General features: G+C 45.3%; 1 protein-coding gene across 1 annotated transcript in view; it reads left to right on the forward strand.

The window, feature by feature from the left end:
- Window positions 1-11163, forward strand: part of MRPL48 (mitochondrial ribosomal protein L48) — a 358297-nt gene that overhangs the window by 128207 nt on the left and 218927 nt on the right. The gene's annotated exons all lie outside the window — the stretch shown is intronic.

Here is an 11163-nt window from a genome sequence, read left to right on the forward strand (position 1 = left end):
GAGAAAACATATTTATTCTGAATCCATTTAAATAAAGTTTAAACACAGAAGAAAACAACAACTGTGGTGTTTTATTTTCTTTTATATTTATTTAGGGATATATTCCTATTTGGTAAAACCATGAAGAAAAACCAAAGGCATGTTTGTGATAGTATGGATTATGGTTTAGCAAATATTCACTATACCTTTCTCTACTTCAAAGGGACTGCACTTCCTGCCCTACTGAGACTGGGCTTGGCCATATGACTTGGTTTGGCCAGTGGGATATTAGCAGACATGATATGAGCCGTGCCGTAAATGTGCTTGTGCTGTTTCACATGGCTCTCACACTTCAGTGAGCTTTGGGAAGACGACTATGCCCCAGGTAGACTCTAGTCAAGTAGGATGAGAGACACGTGGAGCAGACCTAGATGCACTCTGCAGCCTGGAGGCCACCCAGCCAACCCTCCCGCCAAGCCCAGCCCAGATTAGAGCAAAACAGCTAACCTGAGGACCACGAGCTTGAGATAAATGTTCATTGAGGTTTTTTTTTTAATATTTTATTTATTGATTTTTTAGAGAGAGAGGAGTGAGAGAGAGAGAGAAGGGGGAGGAGCAGGAAGCATCAACTCCCATATGTGCCTTGACCAGGCAAGCCCAAGGTTTCGAACTGGCGACCTCAGTGTTCCAGGTCGACGCTTTATCCCACTGCGCCACCACAGGTCAGGCCAATGTTCATTGAGTTTTTAGGCAACACATGGCATTTTTATAGCAACAACTGACTATTACAGCAAGCGATTGCAAATTCAGGAAGAGAAAGAAGGGGATGTGATCAGGGCCTCAAAATATTAGTGATGTTTTATTTTTCAAGTTGAAAGGTGGGTTCACAAGTGTTCTTGTAAACCATAGACATCCATTCTACACTGTCTGTTATTTCTGATTTTTTTTTTTTCAAAGTTAAATAAGAAAGAGTGAGGCAGGAGTTTGGGGACATGGCCTACAACAAATTTTCATGTGTTTGAGAGTGGTGGGCTGGTACAGGGGGCTGGGAGGAGTGACATGCAGAGATGGATAAAACAAGCACTAAATGGATAAGACAGTATTGTAGTTGGATCTGGGCGGTTGAATATTAGGTGGTTTCATGTTCTTCTTTATCCTTCTCTGTATTTCCCAAATTTTCTGCAATGAACATGTATGACTTTTGTAATCAAAGAAAATAACAAAAAAATCTAATGGCAGCTACAAGTGGTCACTTGCAACGGGCCTCTCTCTTTCTTCCCTATTGGTAGGATGAATTATGACTTTTCCAAGCCAGCCATGGTAACAGTCCTCAACCCCTGCAATTGGTTGAGTGGAACCTGTGAGCCCCAGTTCTACAAATGATATGAAAGGGGAAGTCTCCTGGTAGAGGGTGGAGGCAGAATTTTAAGAAAAAGTCCCCTCACTAATAAGAGAGAGGGAAGGTTTTGTACATTGTTCTGTAATAGTGTGATATTTGGATTCACAGCCATCATATTGCAACCTTGAGGAAAGATGTGCCCTTGATGACAGATTGAGCCACTAAGTCAATCTAGGGACTGTTCTGCTGACTTCCTGTTAAAGGAGATTGTAAAATTTCTCTGGCTTAAGTCACTTTTAGTTAAGAAGATTGAGTTAGAGCCCAAAACATCCTAATTGTCACAGAATATTTTTATTTTTTTTAAGCGAGAGGAGTGGAGATAGAGAGACAGACTCCCACATGTTCCCAGACCAGGATCCTCCCGGTGCCCTGCCCCGGCTGATGCTCTGTCCATCTTGGGCCATGCTCACAACCGAGCTATTTTTAGCATCTGAGGTGGAGGCTCGACAGAGCCATCCTCAGAGCCTAGAGCCTACATCAATCGAGCCATGGCTGCAAGAGGAGACGAGAGAGAAAGAGAGAGAAGGAGGAGGAAGACAGCGGAGAAGCAAACGGTGGCATTTCCTGTGTGCCCTCACTGAGAAGCAAACGCGGGAGTTCCACATGCTGGAATGATGCTCTACCGCTGAGCAAACCAGCCAGGGCCACAGAATACTTTTTATTTTATTTATTCACTTTAGAGAGGGAAGAGAGGGGGAGAGAGAGAAGGAGGGGAGGAACAGGAAGCATCAACTCCCATATGTGCCTTGACCAGGCAAGCTGGGGTTTTGAACTGGCGAGCTCAGCATTCCAGGTGGATGCTGTATCCACTGCTCCACCACAGGTCAGACTCAGTATACTTTTTAAAGTGCGAGGAGAGACATACCTAAATAGCCTTAGAGACTCATTTCCTCTCCCAAGACAGGCAGCCCAGCACATCTGAATCAGCCCAATGGGATCAGCTGCTGGGTTCTAGGGGCTCCCCCCTTCTAACTAGACCACTTCCTCAACAGAAGAGTCTCCAATGTGACTTAATCACACATATAACTGTTTCCTCCCCATATGCATTCTATTTAAAAGATCCTCTGTAAGTTATATAAATATCTAATCACCATGTTGTACACCTGAAACTAATATGTCAACTGATTTTTAAAAATTTAAAGAAAAAACAGTTTCTTTTTAAAAAAATCATTCATATCAGCAAAATATTTTCCTTCTCTATTTCAGCATTACTGGAACAGGGCCCTTTCTACTGGGTCTCCAGCTACAGTGCAGTAGGGTAATGAGAGTGCCAGGGAGTGCTGGTGCCTTACTTCTTTGCTTGTATGTTTCCCCCTATTACACCCTGTGTTATATATAGTTGCAGTGCTGAGTGGGTCTAGTGGTATGTTTCCTATAACCTCTTTGCATGACAGTGTTAAGCAAACAGGAAACCTTAAGATGGTGACAGTAGAGTAAATATGAAACAAAATTAACCGGCCCTGGCCGGTTGGCTCAGTGGTAGAGCGTCGGCCTGGTGTGCAGAAGTCCTGGGTTCGATTCCCGGCCAGGGCACACAGGAGAAGCGCCCATCTGCTTCTCCACCCCTCCTCCTCTCCTTCCTCTCTGTCTCTCTCTTCCCCTCCCGCAGCCGAGGCTCCATTGGAGCAAAGATGGCCCGGGCGCTGGGGATGGCTCCTTGGCCTCTGCCCCAGGCGCTAGAGTGGCTCTGGTCGCGACAGAGCGACGCCCCGGAGGGGCAGAGCATCGCCCCCTGGTGGGCAGAGCGTGGCCCCTGGTGGGCGTGCCGGGTGGATCCCGGTCGGGTGCATGCGGGAGTCTGTCTGACTGTCTCTCCCGTTTCCAGCTTCAGAAAAATACAAACAAAAAAAAATTAGCCAGTGTCAATTTTACTGATTGCAACTGCCTCTGTCCCTTCAAAAAGACTTGCCCCTCAAGTTGCGTGCAGGTGGGAGGCAATGCCTGTGTCCCCACCAGCGCCCCCCCCCCGCCCCCGCGCGGATACGCTTTCCATGACCCTTCATGTATCAGGTCTCATCTCAAGAAATCACCTGTTCTTCTCACCTCCCCAAAGAGTGAGCTTTTAAAAACGTAAATCACATCGTATTTCTTTGTAGCAAACTCTCCACTGCTTTCCATCTCAGTGCGCATTCATTCCTAACTTTCTGTACCTGTCACACATGCGGAAGGCAAACGCTCCAGAGAATCGGGATTCCAGGATTTCTGCCATATAGGCACACCCAACGTTCCCCCAAATACTGCGTTCTGAGAATGCCAAGGCTGCATCTCTAACAGCTGGTTGTTCTTCAGGAGGAAACTTCAGCTGTCTCTCTCATTTCCCATTCTAACACACCTCTGCCCCCATGAAGGACAGGCTGCTGGTGGAAATCATCTACCAGGCTTGGGGCAGCTTTATAGGTGCTACCCAAGCCGGAGACTTTCAGGTCACCTCGGCTAGAAGGGTTGCTCTAAAATGCCAGCTCACAACGGAACCCAATTTATTTTGTTCTTCACCCTGGCGAAAGCTCTGGCAAGTCCTGTACAGACCTGGGCGCCCGGCTTGGGTGCAGCAACCAAATGTGGCCACTAGGGGGAAGAAGTGCGTTTTTCTTAACTGCAGGGATTTGGTTTTAACCAGGATCAACAACAGCTCAAGACGTTTTTAGCTTGATCACAAACAGAAGAGCCAGGTGGCGACCTGCCGGTGCTCTGGTGAAGGCAAATAACTTGATGTGCCTTTTATTTTTTATTTATTTATATACTTTTTACAGAGACAGTGAGTCAGAGAGAGAGATAGACAGGGACAGACAGACAGGAACAGAGAGAGATGAGAAGCATCAATCATTAGTTTTTCGCTGCGCATTGCAACACCTTAGTTGTTCATTGATTGCTTTCTCATATGTGCCTTGATTGCGGGCCTTCAGCAGACTGAGTAACCTCTTGCTGGAGCCAGCGACCTTGGGTTCAAGCTGGTGGGCTTTTTGCTCAAACCAGATGAGCCCGCGCTCAAGCTGGCGACCTCGGGGTCTTGAATCTGGGTCCTCTGCATCCCAGTCCGACGCTCTATCCACTGCGCCACCGCCTGGTCAGCCTTGATGTGCCTTTTAAATGACAGTCTTTAAATAGTTGTTCAACTATATTTAGTAGAGATGAAAAGAAACTACTTTTTTAAAATTTAATGTTTTAATTGAGATATAATTGACAATATTAATTAGTTTTAGATGTACAACATAATGATTTTTTTAAAAAGAAACTATTTTTGCTTGACCAGGCAGTGGTGCAGTGGATAGAGTGTTGGACTGGGATGAGGAGGACCCAGGTTCAAGACCCCGAGGTTGCCAGCTTGAGCGCGGGCTCATCTGGTTTGAGCAAAGCTCAATAGCTTGGACCCAAGGTCGCTGGCTCAAGCAAGGGGTTACTCGGTCTGCTGTAGCTCCACGGTCAAGGCACATATGAGAGAGCAATCAATGAACAACTAAGGTGTTGCAATGCGCAACGAAAAACTAATGATTGATGCTTCTCATCTCTCTCTGCTCCTGTCTGTCTGTTCCTATCTCTCTGACTCTCTGTCTCTGTAAAAAAAAAATTATTTTTCTGTTAATAAATACATGTAATTAACAAGTATTAACTTCAAATGTATATGTGAATACATATGTATATAAATATATACATATTCCTTTGGCAAACGGACTACAGCTACAAGGTATAACATAGCCTTGCTCACTAGTGTGGTTGTTCAGGCTGGCTGTCTGCTGGGCCTCTATCTTCCTGTGGTCTCTCTTCCTCAAGGAGGCTTCTGTACATTGCCGTCTCAGGACACTAAGGGGGAATGGATGGAAGCTAGAAGGATTCTTTTTTTTTTTTGTTTTTCATTTTAGAGAGGGAAGAGAGAGAAAGGGGGAGAAGCAGGAAGCATCAACTCCCATATGTGCTTTGACCAGGCAAGCCCGGGGTTTTGAACCTGCGAGCTCATCATTTCAGGTCAACTCTTTATTCACTCCACCACTACAGGTCAAGTCGCTACAAGGATTCTTTTTTTTTTTTTTTTTGTATTTTTCCAAAGTTGGAAACGGGGAGGCAGTCAGACAGACTCCCGCATGTGCCTGACCAGGATCCAACCGGCATGCCCACCAGGGGGCGATGCTCTGCCCATCTGGGGCGTTGCTCTGTTGCAACCAGAGCCATTCTAGCGCCTGAGGCAGAGGCCACAGAGCCATCCTCAGCGCCCGGGCCAACCTTGCTCCAATGGAACCTTGGCTGCAGGAGGGGAAGAGAGAGACAGAGAGGAAGGAGAGGGGAAGGGGTGGAGAAGCAGATGGGCGCTTCTCCTGTGTGCCCTGGCTAGGAATCGAACCTGGGACATCACATGCCAGGCCAACACTCTACCACTGAGCCAGGGCCTTACATCATATAATTTCTTTGTCAAAAACTCAGTATATGTTTCCTCCTGTCTTCCTCTCTGCATCCTCTTATCAATTTCCCTTTCTCTGTTCACTAAGGCCCAGCTGTTTTGTTTCCAACTAAACCAGGTTCTTCCCTGCCCCGGGGCCATTGCACCAGCTGTTTCTTCAGTTTGGGATGCTTTTCCTATTGAGATCTGGCTCTTTTTCCTCCTTCATGTCATAGCATAGACATTGTCTCTTCTAAAAGGACTTCCCTGACCAGCACTTTCCTATCACCTATTCCATCATTTCTATTCTGTTTATTTCCTTTGGTACTTATAATATTATCCTTCTTATTTATTAGTTTTCATGTATTTTTTATTTCTCTTTCTTCCAGAATATAAGGACTTTGTCTATTCATTAATGGATCTCCTGGATACAGCATAATGTCTGGTCCATAATAGGGGCTCAATAAACATGTATGAACTGAACAAAAAAGATTAAAGAAGACGTGGCCATGACATTAAACTCTGTGATATAATAGAGGGAAGCCCTTGACTATGAAGACCGGAGGTAGCTCAACGTTCAATCTGGAGGTTCAGGGAGGGCTTTCTGGGTGTGGCATCTGAGTTGTGTTCATACATCTGAGTATGTTCGTCTGTGTGCAGTTGGAATGCCAGACCACCCAGGAAACTAGGGTCACTTTAGCAACTGGGAGCAGATTTCATAGTACTTATGAACACCACTTCTAGAAAAGGGTATTTTAATCTGGAATAAACAGACCCATATAATTCATAAGGTCTGTAAACTTGGATGGGAAAAAAAGGACTACATCTTTATATTCATTAACCCTTCATGGAACTTTGTATTGCCTTCAACTATGAGTACAGGCAACCAAACTGAAGTGATAATAATTATAATTCTGTCACTAACAGAAATCAAATATTTTCTTTTTTTATATTTATTTATTGATTGATTTTAGAGAGAGGAGAGGAAAGAGAAAGGGAGTGAGGGAGAAAGAGAAACATCGATTTGTTGTTCTACTTATTTATGCATTCATTGGTTGATTCTTGCATGTGCCCTGACCAGGGATTGAACCTGCAACCTTGGCATATCAGGACAGTACTCTCACCAACTTAGCTCCCTGGCTAGGGCTTGGGCATACAATCTTAAAAGTAAAAATATTTTGTCTCCTTTTCTTGAATTTATAGCAGCTATTTTATTTTCTTATCTTAATGCTCTTGTTAAACCTGGGTGGAAGGAGTTGCTAATACCCTGAATAATGGAATCAAGAGGTTCACTAAAATGTTTTAAACCCCTTACCTGCCAGAACCTATGTCCACCCCTGTGTTAATGCTCAAAACATCATATAAGAGAGGTGTTGCTTTCCCCATTTACAGAGAAGGGTAGGACACTTAGAGAGTTTAGGTAACTTGTTCAAAGTTTCCCAGTGGGGGTGGAGGGCTGGGAGCAGCAGGGGGAAGGAAGAGCTCAGGGCAGAGCTGCCAAGGCCTACCCTCCCTCCACCATCCTGCACTGAGTTCTTTTTTATACTAAGTGAGAGGTGGGGAGGCAGAGACAGACTCCTGCATGCGCCCTGACTGGGATCTACCCAGCAAGCCCCCTACCGGGTAATGCTCTGCCCATCTGGGGCTGCTGCTTTGCTTCTTGACAACTGAGTTTTTAAAAAATATTTATTTATTTTTTTTCAGAGACAGAGCAAGAGTCAGAGAGAGGGATAATAGGGACAGACAGACAGGAACCAAGAAAGATGAGAAGCATCAATCATCAGTTTTTCCTTGGGACTCCTTAGTTGTTCATTGATTGCTTTCTCATATGTGTCTTGACTGCGGGCCTTCAGCAGACCAAATAACCCCTTGATCGAGCCAGCGACCTTGGGTCCAAGCTGGTGAGCTTTTTGCTCACACCAGATGAGCCTGCGCTCAAGCTGGGACCTCGGAGTCTCGAACCCTGAGTCTTCCACATCCCAGTTCGACGTTCTATCCACTGTGTCACCACCTGGTCAGGCAGAACAACTGAGTTATTTTTAGTGCCTGAAGCGAGGCCATGGAGCCATCCTCAGCACCCAGGGCCAACTTGCTCCAATCAAGCCATGGCTGTGGGAGGAGGAGAGGGAGAAAAAGAGAGAGACAGAGAGAGAGAGCGAAGGAAAAGGGGGAGGGGTGGAGAAGCAGATGGTCGCTTCTCCTGTGTGCCTTGACTGGGAATCAAACCCAGGACATCCACATGCCAGGCCAACACTCCACCGCTGAGTCAACCAGCCAAGGCATTTCTGCAAGGAGTTAAGCTCTCCTAAGGGGACCAGCTGCTGAAGCAACAGGGCTAGTGTTATGTGTTAATCTGCAGGGACAGCAAATGATTGCTTTGTCCCTCATGCATCTCTGTTCACTATTTCATTCATTATCTCCATAAACATTCTTGGAACACTGAGAACCTATTCTGTGCCAGGCCCTGCCCTGGGCACCAGGAACACAGGGATAATGAAGCCCAGTAGCTACAGGATTAGCCGTGGCTCCAGGTGGGCAGCAAGTAGAAGCACTTTCCAGGTCGAGGGAAGGGCATGCACTGAGACCTCCCACACAACCAGGAGAGGTTTCAGTAGAAAAGAGGAGGAGCCCTGGCATGATTGAGGGTCTCAGGGTATCTGATACAGGGCTGTCATGTCAGTCCTGTCCTCTCTCTTTTTTTTTTTTTAATTTTTTAAAAAATTTTTTTACAGGGACAGAGAGAGAGTCAGATAGAGGGATAGATAGGGACAGACAGACAGGAACGGAGAGAGATGAGAAGCATCAATTATCAGTTTTTCGTTGCGACACTGTAGTTGTTCATTGATTGCTTTCTCATATGTGCCAAGACCGCGGGCCTTCAGCAGACTGAGTAACCCCCCGCTCGAGCCAGTGACCTTGGGTCCAAGCTAGTGAGCTTTTTTGCTCCAGCTGGCTATCCTGGGGTCTCGAACCTGGGTCCTTCCGCATTCCAGTCTGATACTCTATCCACTGCGCCACCGCCTGGTCAGGCAGTCCTGTCCTCTCTTGACACTCTCACTCATGGTCTGCTCAGCTGCCAGACACAGGCTTGGTTCTGGGAAGAAACTTGCCCAGTGTTCTCCACAACAGATTGAACCCAGCAAGACTTGGCAACAACCGAGGGGGCTCTGTGCAGCCTGGACACCATGGAGGGGCTTCCTCCTGCCACAGGTCTGCACTGTTGGCACACTTGGGAGACACCGCAGAATTCTAGGCACAAGTACCTGTGGATGTGAGACCCAGTCTCCCTCTCCCAGGCATCAATGGGAAATATAGTAGTTATGTTTACCATAACAGGATGTGTGTTAACAGTTTTCTTGATTTTAGCCAGATTTTTTTAGTCAATGAAAAAAATTTATTTTTCTGCACTAAGAGCCGAGGAACACACCCTTAGTAATTCAGTACTAGTTCCAGTAAAATCAAAGCTCTTGTCAGTTTCACCCTGCAATGAAAGAAGTGCATGGAGTGCCGGCTGCCCTGGGTACATCTAACCCCATCATTGTTTGGTGCATCTGATGCTTATTAGCAAACTAGTTAGGAAAAGAAAAACCTCAAAATTTAGATCATAATTAGCCAATCTCTTAACATGAGAAAGAACCTGCCTGTGGAAGAAGAAACCAAATCCAGAAAAATACAAGTAGAAAAAGCAAAAGCAAACTTAAAACTACAGGCAACAGGCCTGACCTGTGGTGGCGCAGTGGATAAAGTGTCAACCGGGAAACGCTGAGGTTGCTGGTTCAAAACCCTAGGCTTGCCTGGTCAAGGCACATATGGGAGTTGATGCTTCTTGCTCCTCCCCCTTCTCTCTCAATCTCTCTCTCTCTCTCTCTCTCTCTCTCTCTCTCTCCTCTCTATAATGAATAAATAAAATCTTTAAAACAAACAAACATAAAACTACAGGCAACAACAGAAAGACTCAAACAGCTTCCAGGGCATGTGTATGAGTCTAGACCGAGTCTCTGGTAAAACGCTGGCTAAAGAAGAAAGACCTGACAGCTTCCCAAGGAAAAGAGGACATGAGTAAAACTTGGAATCAGCAGATGGAGACAGTATTTATGACCAAACTAGAGGAACCAGGAGGAAAAAATTTTAAAAACCATTGCCTGACCAGTGGTGGTGCAGTGGACAAAGCGTTGACCTGGGACACTGAGGTCCCAGGTTCAAAACCCCAAGGTCACTGGTTTGAGCAAAGGCTTGTCAGCTTGAGTGTGGGATCATGTCAGTGGCTTGAGTAAGTCACTGGATTGGCTTGAGCCCCCTGGTCAAGTCATGTATAAGAAGCAATCAATGAACAAATAAAGTGACACAACTACGATTAGATACTTCTCATCTCTCTCCCTCACCCAAAACAACCAAAAAAACAAATGAACAAACAAAAATGTTTATATAAGTGATTTTACTTTTGCTCAAATTGCAGGATTTTTTTTAGCTTAAATAAAAAATATTAATTATTCTTATTATGAATACTCCCTAGAAAATGTTAGTGAATTTTAATTTGATAAACCAGCCCACTATTCTCTAAATGATATATTATCTGTGAGCTGTTCATCCACCACAGACATTTGAAATAGCAAAATACTTTTCTCTCTGTCAGTACTTATATATATATATATATATATATATATGTACCACAGTTACAAGAGAAATGTGAAAGTTACTACTGGCTTGTTGGTCTCAATACATTTTAGTTGATTTAAACAGACAGTCTCTCAAAGCCAGGACTGCTGGAGCTGGGATTTCTCCTATGCTCTAAGTGCCTTTTACCTGTCAATCACACTCTCCACCAGTCTACACAGCTTTGGATATTAAAAACAATCTCAACTGTAATATTAGGCTTCAGAAGTCTATGAACAAAATGTGCCATGTATGCATTTTTGTTTTCCTGGCAGAGTCTACACCTTTATTAGCATCTCACAGAGAGTCATCAACCAGCATTTTAGAGACATATGCCAAGTCTGGTTGTGGGCTGCATTGAGATTCTGTAGCAGCATCTGTAGTTTTAGTTTGCAAAAGCATCTTTATCCCCCTTGTTGTTGTCACAGTGCCTGCTCTTTGGGCAGATATGGGAATCTTTCCCTTAAATTACACTGCTGGAGAATATTCCTTTTGATCTGGTTGCTAAATTCAGAGAATGTAATCTAGAGCTGTCTGCAGGTGTCCCCCCCCCCCCCCCCCCCAGGAAGGAGCCACACAGCCCTTCACCAAGGGAAGCAGGGAGAGCTGGGGTGGGGGTCTGGATTCAGACCCTCTGAGGCCAGCTCCACCCTTCTCTCACTCTCTCCCTCTGTTCTTTTCTTCCATCCTTCTGTCCTTCTGTAGGGGGGGAGAATTTTAGCTTGAAGAAGGTAGGACGTTTCCAGGACAGAAAGGCACAAGG

The sequence above is a fragment of the Saccopteryx leptura genome, chromosome 1, assembly GCF_036850995.1.
Source record: "Saccopteryx leptura isolate mSacLep1 chromosome 1, mSacLep1_pri_phased_curated, whole genome shotgun sequence".
Taxonomy (NCBI): domain Eukaryota; kingdom Metazoa; phylum Chordata; class Mammalia; order Chiroptera; family Emballonuridae; genus Saccopteryx; species Saccopteryx leptura.